The sequence below is a fragment of the Palaemon carinicauda genome, chromosome 5 (genome assembly GCF_036898095.1).
Source record: "Palaemon carinicauda isolate YSFRI2023 chromosome 5, ASM3689809v2, whole genome shotgun sequence".
NCBI classification, from domain to species: Eukaryota; Metazoa; Arthropoda; class Malacostraca; order Decapoda; family Palaemonidae; genus Palaemon; species Palaemon carinicauda.
Genome location: NC_090729.1, coordinates 116,853,824 through 116,874,556, shown reverse-complemented (window position 1 = coordinate 116,874,556; position 20,733 = coordinate 116,853,824). Strand labels below are relative to the sequence as shown.

The window sequence follows — 20,733 nt, the reverse complement described above, 5'->3', positions numbered from 1 at the left end:
CAGTGACTAACCCATTCGGCCGAATGGGTTAGTCACTGTCTATATAAGCTTGCCGACCAGGGTTCGATTCCCGGCCGGAGCCAAGCTCTTGTCTTTGTGTGATTTCGCCTGGGGCTCTGATCCCGAGGTCGTTAAGAGAATCCAGACATTAATATATCAAAAATATATATGGCTTATTTGAATATGAAAAACACGTAAAAATGTGCAAAATTTATCATATGTATACGTATACGTATACGTATACGTATACGTATACGTATACGTATACGTATACGTATACGTATATGTATACGTATACGTATATGTATACGTATACGTATATGTATACGTATACGTATATATACGTATACGTATATGTATACGTATACGTATATATACGTATACGTATATATACGTATACGTATATATACGTATATATACGTATACGTATATGTATACGTATACGTATATATACGTATACGTATATATACGTATACGTATATATACGTATATATATATATATATATATATATATATATATATATATATATATATATATATATATATATATATATATATACACATTTTACACGACAGGATGACCGGGAATATTAGTAACGGAATATTCTCTTTCAGAGCCCTCAGACTGCCAAGAGTTCCGCCCTGTCGACCCTCAAGATCTGGGTCGGTGGGTTCGCCCGGAACGTCAAAGCCAAGCAACCTTACGTTCTTTCGGAGGAGATATGTAACCTCATCTATCCTAACGCCAAGATGTCGGCGGCGGTCCCCAAAGAAGTGGCGGAGCCCATCATCGCCAGGATCGTGGAGGCTTTGCTCTTGCCGGAGGACCAGGAGGGGCTTGGGGAGACGGTGTTGGAAGACGTTGCGGCCATGAACCTGGATCTGGAGCCCATGGCTTTAGACGAGACGGAACAAGGTAGGGAGGTAAGTGAGGCAGGAGGTGCACGGTCTAAGATTCCTATTCTTAGCCCGTCTTTATCTTCTTCTTCAATTTCTTCTTTCCAAGGGTTTACTGGGAAGCATGTGGCTGGGGTCAGGCCACTCCCAGTAGTCCCTAAAGTAAAACAGATCAAAAAGACTTTACCTAAGACTCCTAGGTCTTCCAGGCTGCCCAAACCAGCCAAGTCTTCATCCACTAGGATATCCAGGGACTCAGCAGTAGCCTCTTCCTCCTCCCTTGGGTCGAGAGCGAAGAGCGGCTCGAAAGCTAAGACCCCGGAAGTATCCTTTGATCCGGCGGCCTTTTCGAGCCAGTTGATGGAGCAAATGGGCAGCTTAGTGCAGTCCCAAATCGGTTCCCTAGTTGGAACCTTCAATCAGAGACTACAAAACCTTATGGAGAATCTCCTGCGTTCCGGAAGGCCCCAACAGCAGCAATATATCATCCCGGACGCCTCTAAACTTCCGGAATTCGTTAAGAGCAATCCCTGGCGATTGGCTTTACATGCCCCCTTTAAGGATGGCATGTTAACCATTGAGGGATGTGGCACTCGGCCGGTAGAGGATTTCGAATTCTACCCGCCGGGTCTTCAGTTCCCCTTCCCGGGTTTGCGCGCTTGACGGAAAAAGCGCTGATAAGATTAGATAAAGTTCCGAAGGAGACTGTGATTTACCCTAAAGAGCAAGCACAGTCCGCCTGGGTCCGGACCTTAAATGAGTGGGAGTGTGTTAACACCATGTTAACACCTCATAAGAGCTCCTACACTATGTTCGTGGTAGAGGGGCAAACTCCAACGTCTTGCACCACGAAAATGATGGATCTTGCTTTACAAGCCGTAAACGACGACAAACCGTTACCACAATTACGTGAAACGGATCTGACTTCCCTCCTCTTTCCGGGGGATTACGATTGCTGGACTGACGCCCCAGCCACGTTTACGGCAGGAAAGTTGAACGCTGATTGTGCGTCTACGCAATTCAGCGAGCGACTACCCAGACTCCCGGATTCCCTGATAAGGCTCGAGTTCGATGCCCTCATGAGGCTGAGTGGGTCCATTAACTCAGCCACAATGGCGGAAATGTCTTCCTTGGTTTACGAAGAGGAACCACTTTTCAAGATACTGACGAAGTCGTTGCTTCAGACTCTGCTTTCGGACGCATATGATTTTATTTTAGCCAGACGTAGGTGCCGGAAACACGTCTTGGCCGAAGCCTCTAACAGGCATGAGCCTAACAAGCTCATCAAAGCCCCAATCTGGGGTCCTGACTTGTTCCCGGAGGACATGGTAAATAATGTCCTTAGTGAGGCTGCGAGAGTTAACCAGAGCCTCAAGGTTCGGTGGGGACTGATCCCCAAATGTAAGTTTGAACCATCCAGCAGTCAAACTAGAGGCAGGAAGTGACCAAGGACTTTTCAGTCGTTTCAGAGTCAGCAAACCCAACAAGTGGTCCAGACGATCCCGGTACCACAAGGATGCCGACCTGCCACTTCGAAGGCACAACCCCAACAGCAATAAGTGTTGGTCCCTCAATCTCAAGTAGCGTCTACCTCCTTTGCGACTTCCCCAGCCTTTAACCCTACCTTTGAGACACAAGGCGTGTTCCAGGGTTACAGTAAACATGCCAGAGGCAGTAGGGCGAGAGGGACCTTTCGCAACAGAGACAGCGGAAGAGTCTACTCTAGAGGCAGGGGATTCCGTGGATCCCGGGAAGGTAAATCCACTGCGAACCATTGAGGATCCTCAGGTAGGGGGAAGGTTGTAACTCTTTCGGAACCGTTGGATATTCAGCAATTGGGCTTTCAGCATAATTTCCAAAGGTCTGGGGTGGAGTTGGATAGAAGGGCCCCCTCCACCAACCAGTTTTCATCAACATCCAACGGAAGAATTAGTACTGTATGCAAAAGATCTTCTACAAAAGAATGCAATAAGAGAGGTAAAGCATTTGAAATTTCAAGGTCGCTTGTTCAGCGTACCAAAGAAAGACTCAGACAAGCGAAGAGTAATCTTGGACCTGTCTCATCTGAATTCTTACATTCAATGCTACAAGTTCCATATGCTAACCGTCTCTCAAGTGCGGACCTTACTTCCCCGTGGGGCCGTCACCACCTCTATAGATCTTACAGATGCTTACTATCACGTTCCGATAGCAAGACATTTTCGTCCGTTTCTAGGTTTCAAGTTAGGCAACCAAGCCTACCCTTCAAAGTAATGCCATTCGGACTCAACATCGCACCCAGGATATTCACCAAACTGGCAGAAACAGTGATCCAAGAATTACGAACCCAGGGAATACAAATAGTAGCTTACCTCGACGACTGGCTCATTTGGGCAAACAATGTCGAAAATTGCCTCACGGCAACAAACAAAGTAATAAAATTCCTACAACAGTTGGGATTTCAGATCAACTTCGAGAAATCACGTCTAGTCCCGGAGACGAAGTTTCAGTGGCTAGGGTTACAATGGGATCTGAACACACACTGTGTATCCCAGTAAGCAAGAGGAAAGAAATAGCGAGGAATACAAAAAGTTTTCTCAAGGACAAATTGACGTCCAGGAGAAATCAAGAGAGGATCCTGGGTGCCCTCCAGTTTGCCTCAGTAACAGACGTATTACTGAAGGCCAGACTGAAAGATATAAATTGAGTATGGCGTTCCAAAGCAAACAAGAAATATCGAGACAAAATAGCTCAAATCCCACCAATTCTGAGGAAAAGACTTCAGCCATGGGCAAAAGTAAAAAATCTAGCAAAATCCATTCCTTTAAAATTTCCACCTCCAAAATTGGTCATTCACACAGACGCCTCTCTAACTGGCTGGGGAGGGTACTCCCAGTACAAGAAAGTCCAGGGACTATGGTCGATATCATTTCGCCAACTTCATATCAATGTCTTAGAGGCCATGGCAGTATTCTTGACTCTAAAGAAGCTTGCTCCAGCCAAGAAGCAACATATCAGATTGGAGCTAGACAGCGAAGTTATAGTCCACTGCATAAACAGGGGAGGTTCCAAGTCAGGTCACATAAACCATGTGATGATAGCAATATTTTCCATGGTGGCAATGAACCGTTGGCATCTGTCAGCGGTTCATCTAGCGGGAATACGGAATGTAGTGGCAGATGCACTTTCGAGGACAACTCCGCTGGAATCGGAGTGGTCACTGGACTTAAAATCATTCAAATGGATTTTATCTCAGGTTCCGGGTCTCCAAGTAGACCTGTTTGCAAAAGAGTCCAACCACAAACTAAAGTGCTATGTAGCCCCCAACCTGGACCCTCGGGCTTATGCCATGGACGCGATGTCATTGGACTGGAATGCTTGGGAGAGAATTTATCTATTCCCACCAATAAATATGTTAATGAAGGTACTAGACAAACTCAGAACTTTCAGAGGCCAAGTGGCTCTAGTAGTCCCCAACTGGCCCTACTGGTGGAACTGGGTCTCCATCCTCAACGGATTCCCAATCCAATACTAACACAAGTAGTACAAACTCACAGTGCGTTAGCTTCCTCAAAAATTCAGTGCGCCCTAACTTTATGGACTTCATGAAATTTGCAGCTCAAAGAGATGCAGATATTGATCCTCAGAATACCTTATTTTTAGAATCAGATAAGAGAGAATCCACCCTTCGGCAGTATGATTCAGCTGTAAAGAAACATGCCAAGTTTTTAAGGGACTCAAAGGCTGAGATGATGACTATGAATCTGACAATATCCTTTTTTAGAACTCTATTTGAATCAGGCCTAGCAGCTAAAACTATTACTACAATTAAATCAGCCTTGAAAAAGATTTTTCAAATTGGATTTAATATTAATCTTACAGATTCATACTTCTCATCCATCCCGAGAGCCTGTGCCAGATTGAAACCATCAACTCGCCCTAGCTCAGTTTCCTGGTTTCTGAAGGATGTACTTAAATTGGCCTCTGACACTCTTAACGAGTCTTGTAATTATATCCCATTATTAAGGAAAACCTTGTTCTTAATAAGCCTGGCTTCTGGCGCCAGAATATCAGAACTTTCAGCCTTGTCTAGAGATCCAGGTCATATTGAATTTCTCTCGTCAGGAGAAATACTAATTTCTCCAGACAAAAGATTCTTAGCAAGAAATGAGGACTCTCAGAACAGATGGTCCCCCTGGAAGATTGTTCCGCTTCCTCAGGACCCATCTTTATGTCCAGTAAACACTCTGAAAGCATATTTGAATATAACTTCCAATAAGTCCTTTGGGCCCTTATTTATTAGAGAGAATGGAGGAGCCATTACCCTGAAAGGGATCAGACAGCAGATTCTGTATTTCATTTGCAACAGTGGCAGCAGGGAATGTGGTCCCTCCTGAAAATCAAGATTCAGAATCATAAGGTCTTATTCTATCCTTTCTCTTTCCCTCTACCTGCCTTACTTATTGTCCCTACTGTAGTTTGTTTTGTTTTTTTGCCTGTGCTACACCCTTGTATCATCCGATTGTAAATAGTCATTTAATCTTACGGCACTTATTTGGGCATCGTATTGCTCTCCCCTCTTTTATTCTGCAGAACAGCCGCACAGGCCGTCATCTGGCAACGGACCACCTGTAATAAAAATGATACACGAGTATCCCAAAGGGACCACCGGAGGCTCCGGGATCTTAAAGCTGACCGGAGCATACTTATGTATTTAACCCTGGATAGGTACGGTGGGTCGTTTGCGACCCCGAGCGTCAAAAAAAAACAGGTTTTTCTCACGTGACTCACCCCCGTGACTGAATTTGTGGGTGATCGACCTGCAGGAGGTGTCTCCCCTACACGCTCTAGTAGTGTCCAGATGTGCATTGCTGTAGCTGTACTCCTTCCCCGATTTCTGAGACGCGTCGGGGTCGTTCGCGTCCGAGTTTACCCTTCTAGGGTAGTTTGCATAATTATCAAAGTTATTACGTATTATGAAATTGTCGTAGAATGGTGCAACTTGTATAGGTTATCAGTTGTGGAAAGTCTTGGTGGATTGTTTGGCTACCATGTGCATGTTTTTTTTTTTAGTTAAAATGTCGTTCATCACCACGAGGACCATTTTACCGCGAGTGCCCCTTTTTCATTTTTTTTCATTTTTTTGCCAAGTCATTTTTCCGTAAGATATTGCCAAATAGTGTCGTAAAACTTTTGCTTGTTTAGTGTTGGAAAGTGTGTCTAGATGATCTGGCTACCCATGCATGACTTTGTTTTGGTCAGATACGACGTAGTTATTGGTATATTGGGTATTTAACTGCGGTTACCAATTTCTGTTTTTTTTTCAATATTTGTAAAAATTACTACGTAGTAAGGAATTGCCGTATATTATTCATTTTTTTTTCATGTTTATGTGTTAGAAAGTGTGCCTTGATGGTTGGGCTAACACGTGCATGTCTTTTTTTTTATCTGAGATGTCGTATATTAGAATGTCGGGCATTTTACCGCGAGTGTCCCTTTTTCCTTTTTTTTCATTTTTTTGCCAAGTCATTTTTCCGTAAGATATTGCGAAATAGTGTCGTAAAACTTTTGCTTTTTTAGTGTTGGAAAGTGTGTCTAGATGATCTGGCTACCCATGCGTGATTTTGTTTTTGTCAGATACGACGTAGTTATTGGTATATTGGGTATTTAACTGCGGTTGCCAATTTCTGTTTTTTTTCAATATTTGTAAAAATTTACTACGTAGTAAGGAATTGCCGTATATTATTGATTTTTTTTTTCATGTTTATGTGTTAGAAAGTGTGCCTTGATGGTTGGGCTAACACGTGCATGTCTTTTTTTTTATCTGAGATGCCGTATATTAGAATGTTGGGCATTTTTCCGCGAGTGCCCCTTATTATTTGTTTTGCATTTTTTTGCTTAGTCATGTTACCGTAAGGAATTGGCAAGTAGTGTCGCAAAACTTATATTTTTATAGTGTTGGAAAGTGTTTTTAGATGATCTGGCTACCCATGCCTATTTTTTTTTTAGCCAGATATGGCGTATATATAAGTATGTGTTCGATTTTCCTGTGATTGCCATTTTTTCGTTTTTTCCCATTTCTTTCAAAATTACTACGTACTAAGGAACTATCACAGAGTAATATTTCATTTATATGTTTATTTGTCGGAAAATGTGCCTTGATGGTTTGCCTAGCACGTGGCTGAAATTTTTTTTTTCTGAAATGCCGTATATTAGAATGGCCATTTTTCCACGAGTGCCCCTTTTTATTTGTTTTGCATTTTTTTGCTTAGTCATGTTACCGTAAGGAATTGGCAAGTAGTGTCGCAAAACTTATAATTTTATAGTGTTGGAAAGTGTTTCTAGATGATCTGGCTACCCATGCCTATCTTCTTTTTTTAGCCAGATATGGCGTATATATAGGTATGTGTTCGATTTTCCTGTGATTGCCATTTTTTCGTTTTTTCCCATTTCTTTCAAAATTACTACGTACTAAGGAACTATCACAGAGTAATTATTCATTTAGATGTTTATTTGTCGGAAAATGTGCCTTGATGGTTTGACTAGCACGTGGCTGAATTTTTTTTTCTGAAATGCCGTATATTAGAATGTTAGCCATTTTTCCTCGAGTGCCCCTTTTTATTTGTTTTGCATTTTTTTGCTTAGTCATGTTACCGTAAGGAATTGGCAAGTAGTGTCGCAAAACTTATATTTTTATAGTGTTGGAAAGTGTTTCTAGATGATCTGGCTACCCATGCCTATCTTTTTTTTAGCCAGATATGGCGTATATATAGGTATGTGTTCGATTTTCCGGTGATTGCCATTTTTTCGTTTTTTCCCAATTCTTTCAAAATTACTACGTACTAAGGAACTATCACAGAGTAATGATTCCTCTAGATGTTTATTTGTCGGAAAATTTTGTTTACTTTTTTTTTGATTGAATATCATCAAATTTTTTTAGCTAAAATATTGTTTTACATTTTTTTTTTCGATTTTATTTCCCTTCAAAAAAATTTTTTTGGGTCAGAATTTTAATTTTATATTCGTAAAATAATCGACAATTATCCAGCAACCCACCATACAATTTTTATGCATATCCAATAATAATTAGATTAGTAAATAACACCTTGAAATTGACATACCCTTCCTACATTTCAAGTGGCAGATTAGGGAGTCTGAGTCAGTGTGGTTGGCGGCCATTTTGTGGACATATCCGAAGCGTAAGCTGCCCTATCTATATATATTCTTGTTCCCTATAGAATTTGTGATATTTTGGTATATTTTTACCTGCATAAATATCATATTATATATTAAATATATGTATTTTTTTACGGAATTTCTAAGTACTCAAAAAATTACCTTTAGATATGGCCCCTGATATAAATGTAATTTACAAAATAATGAAGATTTTTTTACATATTTCTATTTTAGGATAACATATGTTTATTCCCTAAAAAAATTAGCCACTTCCTATTTCATTTGGGTACCCAAAAAAATTCATGAAATTTGGACAAATTTTTTTGGCCAAAAAAAGTTACCCTTTTTTTCTCATTTCAGATCTTCACCTCCATGGGTCTGACTTCATCCAAAATACATCAAGATGTGTCCTAAACATTCAAGAATCAATTCCTAAAAGGATTTGTGTATATATGTATAAACTTTTTTTTTATGAATTTTTATGTCAGGTCTTTTTTTTTTCTACTTAATTTTTTAAAATATTTATAATAAATAGTTTTTCTGCAGATGAGTAGTATTTATCTATACAGTTGTTTTAAGCATTCATTGAAGTTTTTTTTGGCAAAAGAAAAAAGGAGGTTACTGCAAAAACTGATTTTTCAAGAATTTTTTTTGGCGTCGGGGTCGTTCGCGTCCGAGTATACCCTTAAAGGGGTGTCCGAGGACCGTACCTATCCAGGGTTAAAATTAAACTAATTGATACTAATTATACCAATTATACCCATTTATGATCATTCATTGATATTATGTTGTCGTATCGGAGGATGTACCATCCCGTCAGAGCCGGGGATGTATAAAGATAACAATTGTTGATAAATAACATTCCTCCCGTTGGCTCCGGGGAGCTAACCGAGTTAAAACCAAAGGGTCTAACATGCCTCCTAGCGTAGGAGAGTCCGAAAAAGGGGAGGAAGGGGGGGAGGGGTTCAATGGCCCCCGCCAACCCCGTACCTTTAACGAACAGCGACAACAAAAGACAACTATAACATTATAAAGCTAAAAATATAAAACATAAGGAGATTCTTCCGTGATTACTTCTGCTAAAAGTAGGATAGCCTATAGAAACAGTAGGTTAACTCAACATAACAATAATGAACATAACGAAGAAAATAACGTCTGAATACCTCAAACGCAACCCGTAAGCTTCCCGGCCACCCGATGGCCAATCGAAGCGGCCGGGGACGAGCACGGTTACGACAACCCGTAGTATGCGAATGTACTCGACCAAGAACCCAACAGCTGTTCTCCGCTTAATCTCTATAGAGTGATTCATGAGGTATCCCTGGAGGGGGATGAGGGAGGCATACTCCAACTAGGTGAGTAGCCAGCGGGAACAGCCAATAGCAAGGCTCGAGGCGATCACGTGGGTCTGTAACCGGGCAGGTGTACCAACCCTCCGAGAAACAGATCCACGAGATCACACAAACAAAAACAGAATGCTCATAAATATCAAGGTAATAAATGAAACAAATAAAATATAACTAGGTTATGTGGCATGCAAAATAAACTAAAATTAAAGATATAAGAGAGGAACGCAGGAGAGTAACATGAATAACATGAATGAGTAGCGTAGGCCTAGCCCTCCAAACTCGGGAAGCTACCGACCTGGACGGGGGGACAACAACACTCGAATGTTCAATCGGGTAGGATACCGATTGGGATGGAAAAAACGTATAATAATAAACTGCAACCTGAAGTTCCTCTCGAAATAAATAACAGGACCTATCTCTTATAAAAGAAAGTTAAAACTTACGAGAATAAGAGTAAATAAATCCTTAAGATAATCAGTGGAGATTACCCTCGAGGTCGGATACGACCCAGAAGGGTAGCCAAGCAAGCCCATAACCTAAATTAAATGTTCCAAAATAATGACAAAACTTGAATATAAAGCATCGCATAAGTGAAACGGTAATGAGCAAGCACGATGAGGGTCAAGACGAATTACAATTAGTATGGGGGACCAATAGTTATACGTCAAGAAACAAAGGCTCTTGGAGGTAGCGAAACCAACATGGCTGCCAGGGAGCGGCATCTCCGACTCCCGGACCCAACACAAGGAAAATAATAATAATATTGATAATAACAGGGGTATCACTACTTCCAGAACTTCAAAACTCGTAGTTTTAGTACTCAACTTGGATGCAGAATCTTGAATTGCCGACATCTTGCGCAGAAAAGCACTCAAAACACCGAAATCACAGAGCAAAGAACGTGCGAGTAAACAGCAGAGATGCTATGAAAGGAGTGAAGATGTTGGCGTGGGTGGAGGTAGTGGTAGTAGCAATCAGTAGTGGATGAAGAACGGCACCTCGTAGTAATGGGGATATTTGAAGAGGAGATATCTAAATGGCACGAGACCTCTGATAGTGGTTTACACGCCCCAGTTATATACAGACACCTATTATAGGTGAGCGAGCTGGGTTCATCCCTGCCATTCCTATGCAACTTTTTTCTCTGGTAATATATAGCAGTTATATACCTTAGAAATGATGCTAAAGGAGCATTTCACTGGGCGGCACAGGTCCTTCGCCCAGAAAACGGATTTTGAGCGAAGCGAAAAATCTATTTTTGGGCGAGATAGCCATGACGTCCTGATGGAAGGTTCCTTCAGTAGCTTCCTAGGGTATATTTAACTACAGGGATATTCCAATACAGGGATATTCCAAGAGAATTAAACTAAAGGTTATCACAGAATTCTAACTTCTGGTGCGAGTACCCTAAAGGTTTCCCTCTAGGATATCGTATATCAACAGGGGACGCATGTATTAACATGCCACATAGCTATCTGCACCCCATATAGAGTTAACACTTCGATATGAAGGTGGAGAATAACTGGGGAGCCGTTCCACAGTTACACTCGTCCGTGGCTGCTTTTGGTACTCGAAACGTAAACAAACGGGCGCCATTGCTAAATGACGTCACGTCTGTCCTCATCCTGAGGCCAGCTTCTTGCTAATCTCCATGATACAGCAGGACAGGGCGGGGCCTGAAAGGCTGAACTAGAATAGACGGGAGGGTCCATCAGGACGTCATGGCTATCTCACCCAAAAATAGATTTTTCCGTTTTTTGGGCTCAAGCCATGACGTCCTGATAGAAGTGTACCAGAGAATTAATGTACCTTGGAAATTTTCCCCCTTTTATGCAAGTGCCAAGGGCTTCGAATAGAGGTATGTAATATGTCCTCGCTAGAGTTTCCGTGGGGATCCAGCTTCCTGCCCCCCTGGCAGAGAAGTCCCGGTGGACCATACCAATATCTCGAAGCGATCATTGAAGGGCTACTCACCCTGCGGAGAGTTCGTGCAGGACTCGGAGACAAGACAGAAGGTTAATATTCGGGTAGGAATATTATCAAGCATAGGTAAGTGATAAATAATCACTACGCTCCTTGGAGAAGAGATCAATCTGGTCTCGAAGGCAGGACGAAGGTAAGTATTCAGGTAGGAATATTACCACAGCATGAGTGAGTATACAATACAAGTAAATTTATATTATTCTTCTCATTCAAAAGGAAGGGGTTAAATGAAACTATGACAATCATATATTTCATAATAAATAATAGGAGCGGAGAGAGACGCACATGTAATAAAATAGACATTTTATTTAATAGATTGCAGATTATTGTGATAACAATTGCAATAATAAGTGTAAAGTTAATTTACAATAATAAAGAATAATGCACATAGAAAAATAAAAGACTTCAATCTTGAATCTGAAAGAAATTTCACTTTTAGAAACACAAGTTCCAGAGGAACGACAGTCTTTTTCAAAGAAAAACACATCATGCCCTAGAGCATGTGGCACTCATGTGAAGTCTATGACATTTCACCTTGATAAGAACAGTCTATTAGAAACACTAAGTGTCCATGAAATCACTATGTATCACAAGAGGGTCAACACAGGCACCCGTAGAGTTAAAGTCCCAAGTAACTCACTGTTCTATGCAGAGTTAAATGGCAGGTTTCATAACACTACCAGCGGCTACCACGAAATGTTTAATTTCATGCACTTGCTTCGCGTAGTGCTTGAAGAAAACGAGCGACGATTTCCACCCTGTGAAGCTCTTGAGGCTTTCGAAATCCATGCTCTGGAAAAAATTCAGAGAAGACGCGACTTTTCTAGGATCATGACCTGCGGGTGTACTGTCAGGATCCGCTCTGCGAATGAAGTAGGTGATTTTCGCTCTTAGTTGTTTCAGCGACAGTTCACTACCCGATGTTTCTCCTTTGAAGAGTTGTCCTCCACCGAAGTCTGAAGTTCTTCGAAGATAGACCTTAAGACTCTCCACTGGGCATAGAGAGACATCTTCCTTCAGGGGGCAGATTCTCCAAGGGCCCCATCTCTTGGTGGGTAGTTCATTCTTTGCGAGAAATGTCGGATCAGGGAAGAGGGTAAGTTCTCCTGTATCTGCGAACAGGATATGACCCTCGTCTCTTGACAATGCCACTATTTCACTGACTCGGGCTCCCGAGGCGAGAGCAAAAAGGAAGATAACTTTTTGAGTCAAGTCTTTTAGAGGGCACGAATCGTTGTCCAGGTTAAAGGCAAAATGGAGCACCTTGTCCAGCGCATGCCTTTGGTAGTTTATTGAAGATATCGCTGGACAGATCAATCTGGAAAGCGTACAGTGGTGGTCTAGTCAAAGCCGATTTGCAGGTGGAAATCGTGTTGGCTGCTAAGCCTTATCCATAAAGGTGAATGAAGAAGGACATGCAAAAATCAATGGTGATTTCCGTAGGATTTTTTGCTTTGACGAACGAGACCCACTTTCTCCAGGAAGATTCGTATTGCCGTCGTGTGGATTCAGTCTTGTATTCCTCGAGGAAGTCTAGACTTTTCTTTGAGATTCCAAACCTTTTCTTTGCGGCCAAGGAGAGAAAATCATGAGATGAAGGTCCCTGACTTTCAGTGATGAAGCGAAGACAGTCGACTTCTGTACTTGTTGAGAGAGAACTGGGCCCGGTAGGGGGATCAGCGTGGGCTGCAGCTCCAGGACCAGAGGGTACCAATTGCTCCGGGGCCACTTGGGAGCCACTAGGGCCGCTGTCCCTTTGAAGGTTCTCAGTTTGAAGAGGACTTTCAGCAGAAGGTTGGGGGGAGGGAACAGGTATATCCTGGACCATCTGTTCCAATCCAGTGACATGGCATCCACTGCTTCTGCCTTGGGGTCCTTGTAAGGGGCCACATATCGAGGAAGTTGATTGTTGTCGCTCGTTGCGAAGAGATCGATCTGAAGTTCCGGGACTTGGTGAGAGATGAAGGAGAATGATCTTGCGTCTAGAGACCATTCCGACTCTATTGGGCTTGTCCGTGATAGAGCGTCCGCCGTCACGTTGCGGAATCCTTGTAGGTGAACTGCAGACAGGTGCCATTTCTTTTTTTCTGCCAGACGAAAGATCGGAAGAAGTACCTGATTTATCTGGGGCGATCTCGAGCCCTGACGATTGAGACATCTGACTACCACCGAGTTGTCCAGAGTCAGACGGATGTGGATCGAGGGAGGCGGGGAGAGTTTCTTCAGGGTGAGAAGAACCGCCATGGCCTCCAAGATGTTGATGTGAAACGTCTTGAATAGGGGAGACCATGTTCCCTGAACCTGTCGTTGGTGGGAGTGACCTCCCCAACCCTCCAGTGAAGCGTCCGTGTGGATGTTGATCGATGGAGGCGGGTGTTGAAGAGGAATGGACCTTTTCAGGGCCTTTGCTTCCGACCACGGCTTTAATAGTAAGCGAAGTCTGTTTGGAAGCCGTCTCTTGAGGTCTCTTCGAGCGATGGATGCGAAACGTCTCCAGACTCCCGCGGCATCCTTTAGCTGTGCGCGAAGCACTGGGTTTGTCACAGAGGCGAACTGTAGAGAGCCGAGAACTTGTTCCTGCTGTCGTCTTGAGATCCATTTGGATTTCAGAAGTCTTCTGACAGACCCTGCTATTTCCTTCCTTTTCTTCTGCGGGATGGAAAGGCGGTGTGACTGAAGATCCCAATGGATTCCCAACCATTGGAACTTCTGAGCTGGAGAGAGGCGAGATTTCTCGGTGTTTATCTTGAATCCCAGATGCTCTAGGAACTGGGTGACTTTGTTGCAGGCTCTTACACAATCTTCGGGCGATGTCCTCCAGACTAGCCAGTAGTCTAGGTAGGCCATCACTTGGACGCCGCGAAGGCGGAGCTGTTGGACGATGGCGTCTGCCAGCTTGGTGAAGATCCGTGGAGCCACGTTGAGCCCGAAGGGCATGGCCCTGAAGGCGTAACTTTTCCTTTGGAGTCGAAATCCTAGGTAGGAGGAAGCGTGATGATTCATTGGAACGTGCCAGTAGGCATCCGCCAGGTCTATGGAGACCGTATAGGCCCTTTGAGGCAGAAGGGTCCTTATTTGTTGCAGAGTCAGCATCTTGAACTTGTTGTTCGCAATGAACTTGTTGAGAGGGGATAAGTCTAGAATGACTCTGAGTTTGTCGGAGTCCTTCTTGGGAACGCAAATTAGTCTCCCTTGGAACCTGGCTGACTTTACCCTCCTGATCACCTTCTTGTTCAAGAGTTCTAGGATGTATTCTTCCAGCTCCAGCCTAGTCCCTTCTTGATGATGCTGTGTGCCCAGGGATCGAAGGTCCAACGATCCTGGAATTGGCGGAGTCTTCCTCCCACCGGGAAGCACTTCATTGCTTCTGGTGTCCCGAGGGTTTGCCACCTCGGCCGCTAGCTTCCCTTCCTTCTATGCCTCTGGAGGGGCGGCGAGACGAATCTCTGCCGGAACCTCTGCTTGAGCCCCTACCACTGGGACGAAAGGTAGTAGCATGTTGCTCAAATGCAGGGGTAAAGACCGGTGACTGCGACACCACCGGTTGGGGGACCAACTGAAAGGTCTGCTGTGGCTGTGCGGCCACTTGGGGAGTAGCGGAACCCGGAAACTGCCGTCTCTGTTGACGTTGCTGGGGTTTTGGCTTCTGAGATTTCCTCTTAGGTTGAGGGCCATCGTCCTGAGAGGATTTCCTTTTTCTCGACATGCCCCACTTGTGGAGAAGGTTCCTGTTCTCCGTGGCGGCCTTGTCTGCAATCTTTCACCAGGGAGGAGGGAAAGAGATATTTACCCCAGATATTGGAGGAAATCAGCCTCCGGGGTTCATGTTTTACCGTCGCGCTGGCAAACACGAATTCACGACTGGCTCTGTGAGCCTTAGTGAAGCTATACAGGTCCTTAGTCACCGTTGCCAAGTGTGTTTTGGCTAGGACCATGTAAAAGTCCGGGACTCTAGTATCCCCGGCCATAAGTTCAAGCTGTACCTGGAGTGACAGCGATGCGGCAAGCCTCTCCTTCGTATCCTGTTCCCTACGAAGGAGGTGATCATTTAGCCTTGGGAGGTCCTCACTGAACTGATGACCGGCTACATCAGGCTCTAACTTCCCCACCGTGAAGGTTGACTGGACGTCTTTCCAGTGCCTATCATCGGGAGGAACGGTAAGGGAGAAGGGTCTGCACTCCTCCAGTGCAGGGCAAGGTTTCCCTTCCTCCACTGCCTTTAAGACCGCTGTGAAGGCCTTTTCGATAAAGGGGAAAGTCGCAGCATTCGGCGCAACGAAGGTTGGGTGCTTCTTACTGAGTGCCGGCATCTTGGAGTTGGTGAAACCCCTACTCTTCACCGCACTGGCTAGCATAGCCTGGGCCTTCACGAGATCGAACACGATTACCTCCTTCGGTTCGGTCTCTTCCTTTGAGGCTGGTTCGGACCTGAGCCGGACGTAACAGTCCGGATAAGCCTCAAAGTTCGGGAAGAATTCCACTTCTTCCAACAAGATAGAGCCAACCTTCTCACTGATGAAGATCTTACCAGTCGTGATCGGCATATGCTCGGCATATCTCCATGGGTTAGTATCCGAGCAAGAGGGGAGGTCCTTAACCGAAATCCGTTTCGGTTGTTCAAAGTTAACTAGGGTAGACCGGAATTGCTCCTGGGTCTCTCGAAGTTTTCTTTCCACGAGGGCTTCAAGTATCTTGAAGACCTCCTGAGTGTCCGATGGAAGAGGGTCCGGGGTGGCGGAAGTCGAAGGAACAGGTTCCTCGGACGGTGCAGGAGTCGCTGCGGGAGTAAGAGCGGAAGCGACCTCGGACTCCGAATCAGGATATTCCACCTGATCTTCCTCATAGTCGAGTTCCTCGCCCATGAGGTTCTTCTCCGTCTCTTCCGAAACTTCCGACATACGTTCCACGTTATCGGAATCCAAGTGGCACTCATGCATGGACTGGGCCATGAGGATATCAGGTTCCACCACAAGCTGGACGGTGGGGATCTGATCACTGGGGACCACAGAGTCTTTGGATGCCTTTGGGAAAAGCAAGGCCCTCAAATCTTTGCTGGCGAGATACGGTCCAGTGGCGTTCTTCTGGAAGCCACGCACCCACTTGCGTAGCTTCTCTCGAGCGTTGTCCCTTGCCTCCGCTGAAGGAGGGTCGTCGAACGCCTCGGCCAAACGACTCTTGCAGACTGTACAGTGCTGCGGGTCCCAGTATTTCAGGTCGCCTCTCTTGGCGGCGCAGAGGGCGTGGGTCCGGCACGCCTTGTGCCCGTAGAAGTCCGGGCGCTTCACTCCACAGAAGTTGCTTTTGCACTTCATATACTCCTCCTGTAAAAGAAAGATCATGAGTACATGGAAGGCATAAGAATGACTTACATTACTCTAAAATTAAGATAACTTAATCTAAATTTTTAAGCATTAAAATAATTCATAAGATATTATAATGCCTGAGAGTAGAGAGCGGGAAAGGAAGTAGATAGACACATACTTGTGAATCCCGCCCAGTCGGTTACCGTAACCTTATCAGTAGGCAATTTCTTTTGTGGCCGAAGGTCACAAAACGGAAATCCATATGGATAAGCCGTGGTGGGTAGAAGCTAAGCCTCTAACAGAAATTGCCTGCGAGGTGTAGCAGGGACTGAGACCACTCAGATCCCTGGGTAGAAGGGGAGTAGAAGAAAACCCCTTATTAGATATAGGTTCCGGCAATCGGCCGCACTAAGACACACAGAGTATGCTGGAATATTGTAATGTGCAATCAGACAGCACAGCCACAATTTTAAGGGTAAGACAATACCTATATATGGAAGTGGCTAAGCCATCTGGCTGCAGTATGTTGGCTGTCGGCATGTTGTCGGCAGGTATGAGAAGGGGTGCATATCCCTTAACGTCTCCAGGGGGTGCCGGCAGACCGACGGCACGCCAGAGGCCGGTCCTGCAGGGTGGAAGACATCAAGACAGACACATTGAGTATCTAAAATATAATACCATCGTGGCGACCTCCGGCACAGCGGCGGGTCGCCGGCAGGAGGCGGCGGCTCCGGCAGCCGAAGGCTGACGGCCTGGTGATCTTGGATCAATTCATAACATGGATAGGTATATGGTTGTATACCTAGACCGCCGGCAATCAATTCCGGCACGCCGGTGGCCTGCACGGAGGGTCGGCCAGCTGTCACTAGGTAAAATGGTGGGTGGGACGTCGGCTGTATGCCGACGGAAGGCGGCAGCCTCCGGCATACGGAAGGCTGACGTCTTAGAGGGGGGAGGGCATCTTATGAAAGAATGTCACCAGAGGTAAAGGCGGTATCGCTGGCGGTGGAGGCAGCAAGGGACCGGCACCAGGATAGACGGAGAGAAAGGTAAGGAGGGATGGAAGGGGTAAGATCACATACCCCTCCGGCATCCCTCCGGAGAGAGTGCACTCATGATAGGAGTAGATACTCGTAGCATCTGGCGGCAGGGGGCCGGCAGTCGGCCGGGTGCCTGGGGTAACCCAAGGGAGGGTTAGAGGGCACTCAAGAAGGGGGAAACCCCCGCCAGCCGGACCGCTGCCGGCAACTACCCCCATAGAACGCTATGAAGGGTATGTGTACCAGAGCGGCCAGCTCAGCAGGAGAACAAGTTAGCCCTACCACTCCACCCAAGGGAGGAGTTGTAGGACTAAGGACAGATGTGTATAGGCAAGCCTACACCAAAGGGATAGATGGGGAGGGAGAAGATGAGGGGTCTTTCTATAGGGGAGACTCTGTACAAGAACGGCCACCAAGGAGAGGGAGAACGCTCCCTAACCTAGGTTAGGTAACCCAGAATGAGAATGGTACAGGAGTACCGTCTCAAACTATAATAGAACAGAGTCAACCCCCAGAGCTTAACCTAGAAAAGGAGGGCTAACTCCTAGGCTAGGTAAGCTGAAAGACACATCGCAAGTTGCAGGGAGGGAGGAATAACCCAACTAGGTGCAACTGAGGAAGGGCAGAGCCGTTCCTTATTTCTCGGTCACGACCCTAAGGGAGGATCATTCCCTTAGGGTAGACAGAGAAGCGATAAATACTCTGTTTGTAGACAAGATTCCCCTATATAGAAGGGGAAGCAGGGCCACACAGAGGGAATGCCCGCAGGCAGGGGATTAGGGAGCATATAGGGGTTCCTACATTAGGTTAGGGTGGAAAGATACGCAATTAACCCGGTCCCCTATATGGTCCCCGAAGGCGAAAACACTTACATCACAGTTAATAGTGTTTAATAATGCCACAATCTTCATAACTTAACCTAGGAACACTGGTATATATCATGCATGAACACAAGCACTAGGTTATCCAGCCTAGGGGCTAAGCTAGCGATCTAGTATGGAGTCGAACGGCGACCGAGTCAGATGAGCGCTAAAACACGATATAAGTAATTCCTAGCTATGAAGACTAAATAACTAATAATATTAATTAGTTAAGTGACCGGATAAGGCTGTTCTGGCTAACTAAATAAAGCATGCGATATGAACAGCAACGCCATAAAATGGTGCGTCCGGGATCGGCACAGCTTTGCCACAAAACACAAAATTTTACAAAAAGTAGAAGTTACTTTACGGCTAGAGCTTATTTAAACAATACTGGGACCTGGTACTCAACTTTCCAGAAGAAGGTGAGGCTGAAGGTAGCGACATAACGGCGATGTAAGCAGATGAAAATCGCACTCAAGGAAAATCCGACCAAAGCAAGGAGCTACAGGCTGAAGGATGGGGACGGACGTGACGTCATTTAGCAATGGCGCCCGTTTCTTTACGTTTCGAGTACCAAAAGCAGCCACGGACGAGTGTAACTGTGGAACGGCTCCCCAGTTATTCTCCACCTTCATATCGAAGTGTTAACTCTATACGGGGTGCAGATAGCTATGTGGCGTGTTAATACATGCGTCCCCTGTTGATATACGATATTCTAGAGGGAAACCTTTAGGGTACTCGCACCAGAAGTTAGAATTCTGTGATAACCTTTAGTTTAATTCTCTGGGAATATCCCTGTAGTTAAATGTACCCTAGGAAGCTACTGAAGAAACCTTCCATCAGGACGTCATGGCTTGAGCCCAAAAATAGATTTTTCCTTCGTCAAAATCCCTTTAATATTCCTTGTTTCCTTTCCTCACTGGGCTATTTTCCCTGTTGGGGACTCTGGGCTTATAGCATCCTACTTTACCAACTAGGTGTTAAATTCCGAGCGAAGCGACCCACGGTTGGGCAAAGACCAATTGAGCTTAGCGATTAACTAGATAAAGTAACTACAGTATTTAGTTAGATATTTAAGAAACTCAATAATTTCAATATTTACAAAGATTGCTAACTCTTGGCCTTATGTTATAATAACCAATTAACTTGGCTAAAGGTTTAAATACTTTTGACACTATCCTATCGACACTTTCTACTGTTCTACTACTGAATCTCTGATGTCTGGACAACTGGATAGTTCCATCGCCATATGTTTTAAAAAAGATACCAACATAGACTATTACTTTTGCCATAAATCACTTTTTTTGGTGTGTCCATACCCAAAACCTGGTTTCCCACTGGGATCCCCCATAATTTCTATAATATGAGGAGGTGGGAAAACTCGTGAACGAGTGGTTTGCCCCAATATTCAATGTCAGAAATCGATAAAACCCAAGATAAAGAGTAGATAAATACCCTATATGGTGCATACATTTGGCTAGAAATTAAATAATTTATATTTCCCAATTATATACAAAACCATGTACATGATTATAGTGTATAGCGAAAACAAAAATGCAACTCACAGACTACTGACGAAATGTCTGATAAAATTTGTCAACCTGACCTGTAGTGCAATACTGAAGCACTGGAACAGAGTAATAGGGCCATCTGTTGCATGCAAGTTGGCACTATTACACAAAATAAAGAATCGGACAGTACCCAGCTCATAGTGGTAATAAAGTTCCACCTGTGTGCAAAGGAACCAAGCACAGTAGCAAGAAACCAAAGGTGAAAGATTAGGGTTACCAGAGGTCACAATTCCGAGGACTATGGCCTACCATGAACTATAGTCCTAGTCACTCAAGAAGTGGTTTATCCCTAAACATGGAAACTCTAAAGTTAAAAAACCTTATCTAATTTTTTCCCATTCTACTATTACAGCAGTAAAAAAACCTCTTAAAAGGAACAAATAACTAAGCATTTGACATACGGACTATATTTCATATGAACACACAAAGATAAAGAGGATTCCAGTCTAGACATATACAGCATACACTAAGCAGCCTCAATTCACTTTACTCTTTCACTAACCTGCTATTACAGTGAATAAGATGTTTCTGTGTTTACTATAATGATCTTGGTTTATTTGGGCAACCTTCAC

At 44.4% G+C, this 20,733-nt stretch overlaps 1 long non-coding RNA gene and 1 pseudogene across 1 annotated transcript in view; one reads left to right on the top strand and one right to left on the bottom strand.

Moving 5' to 3' along the window:
• The window catches only part of LOC137641430 (uncharacterized), a 40,609-nt gene that overhangs the window by 19,318 nt on the left and 558 nt on the right, over positions 1–20,733 (bottom strand). The gene's annotated exons all lie outside the window — the stretch shown is intronic.
• Positions 751–2,688, top strand: LOC137640394 (uncharacterized; annotated as a pseudogene).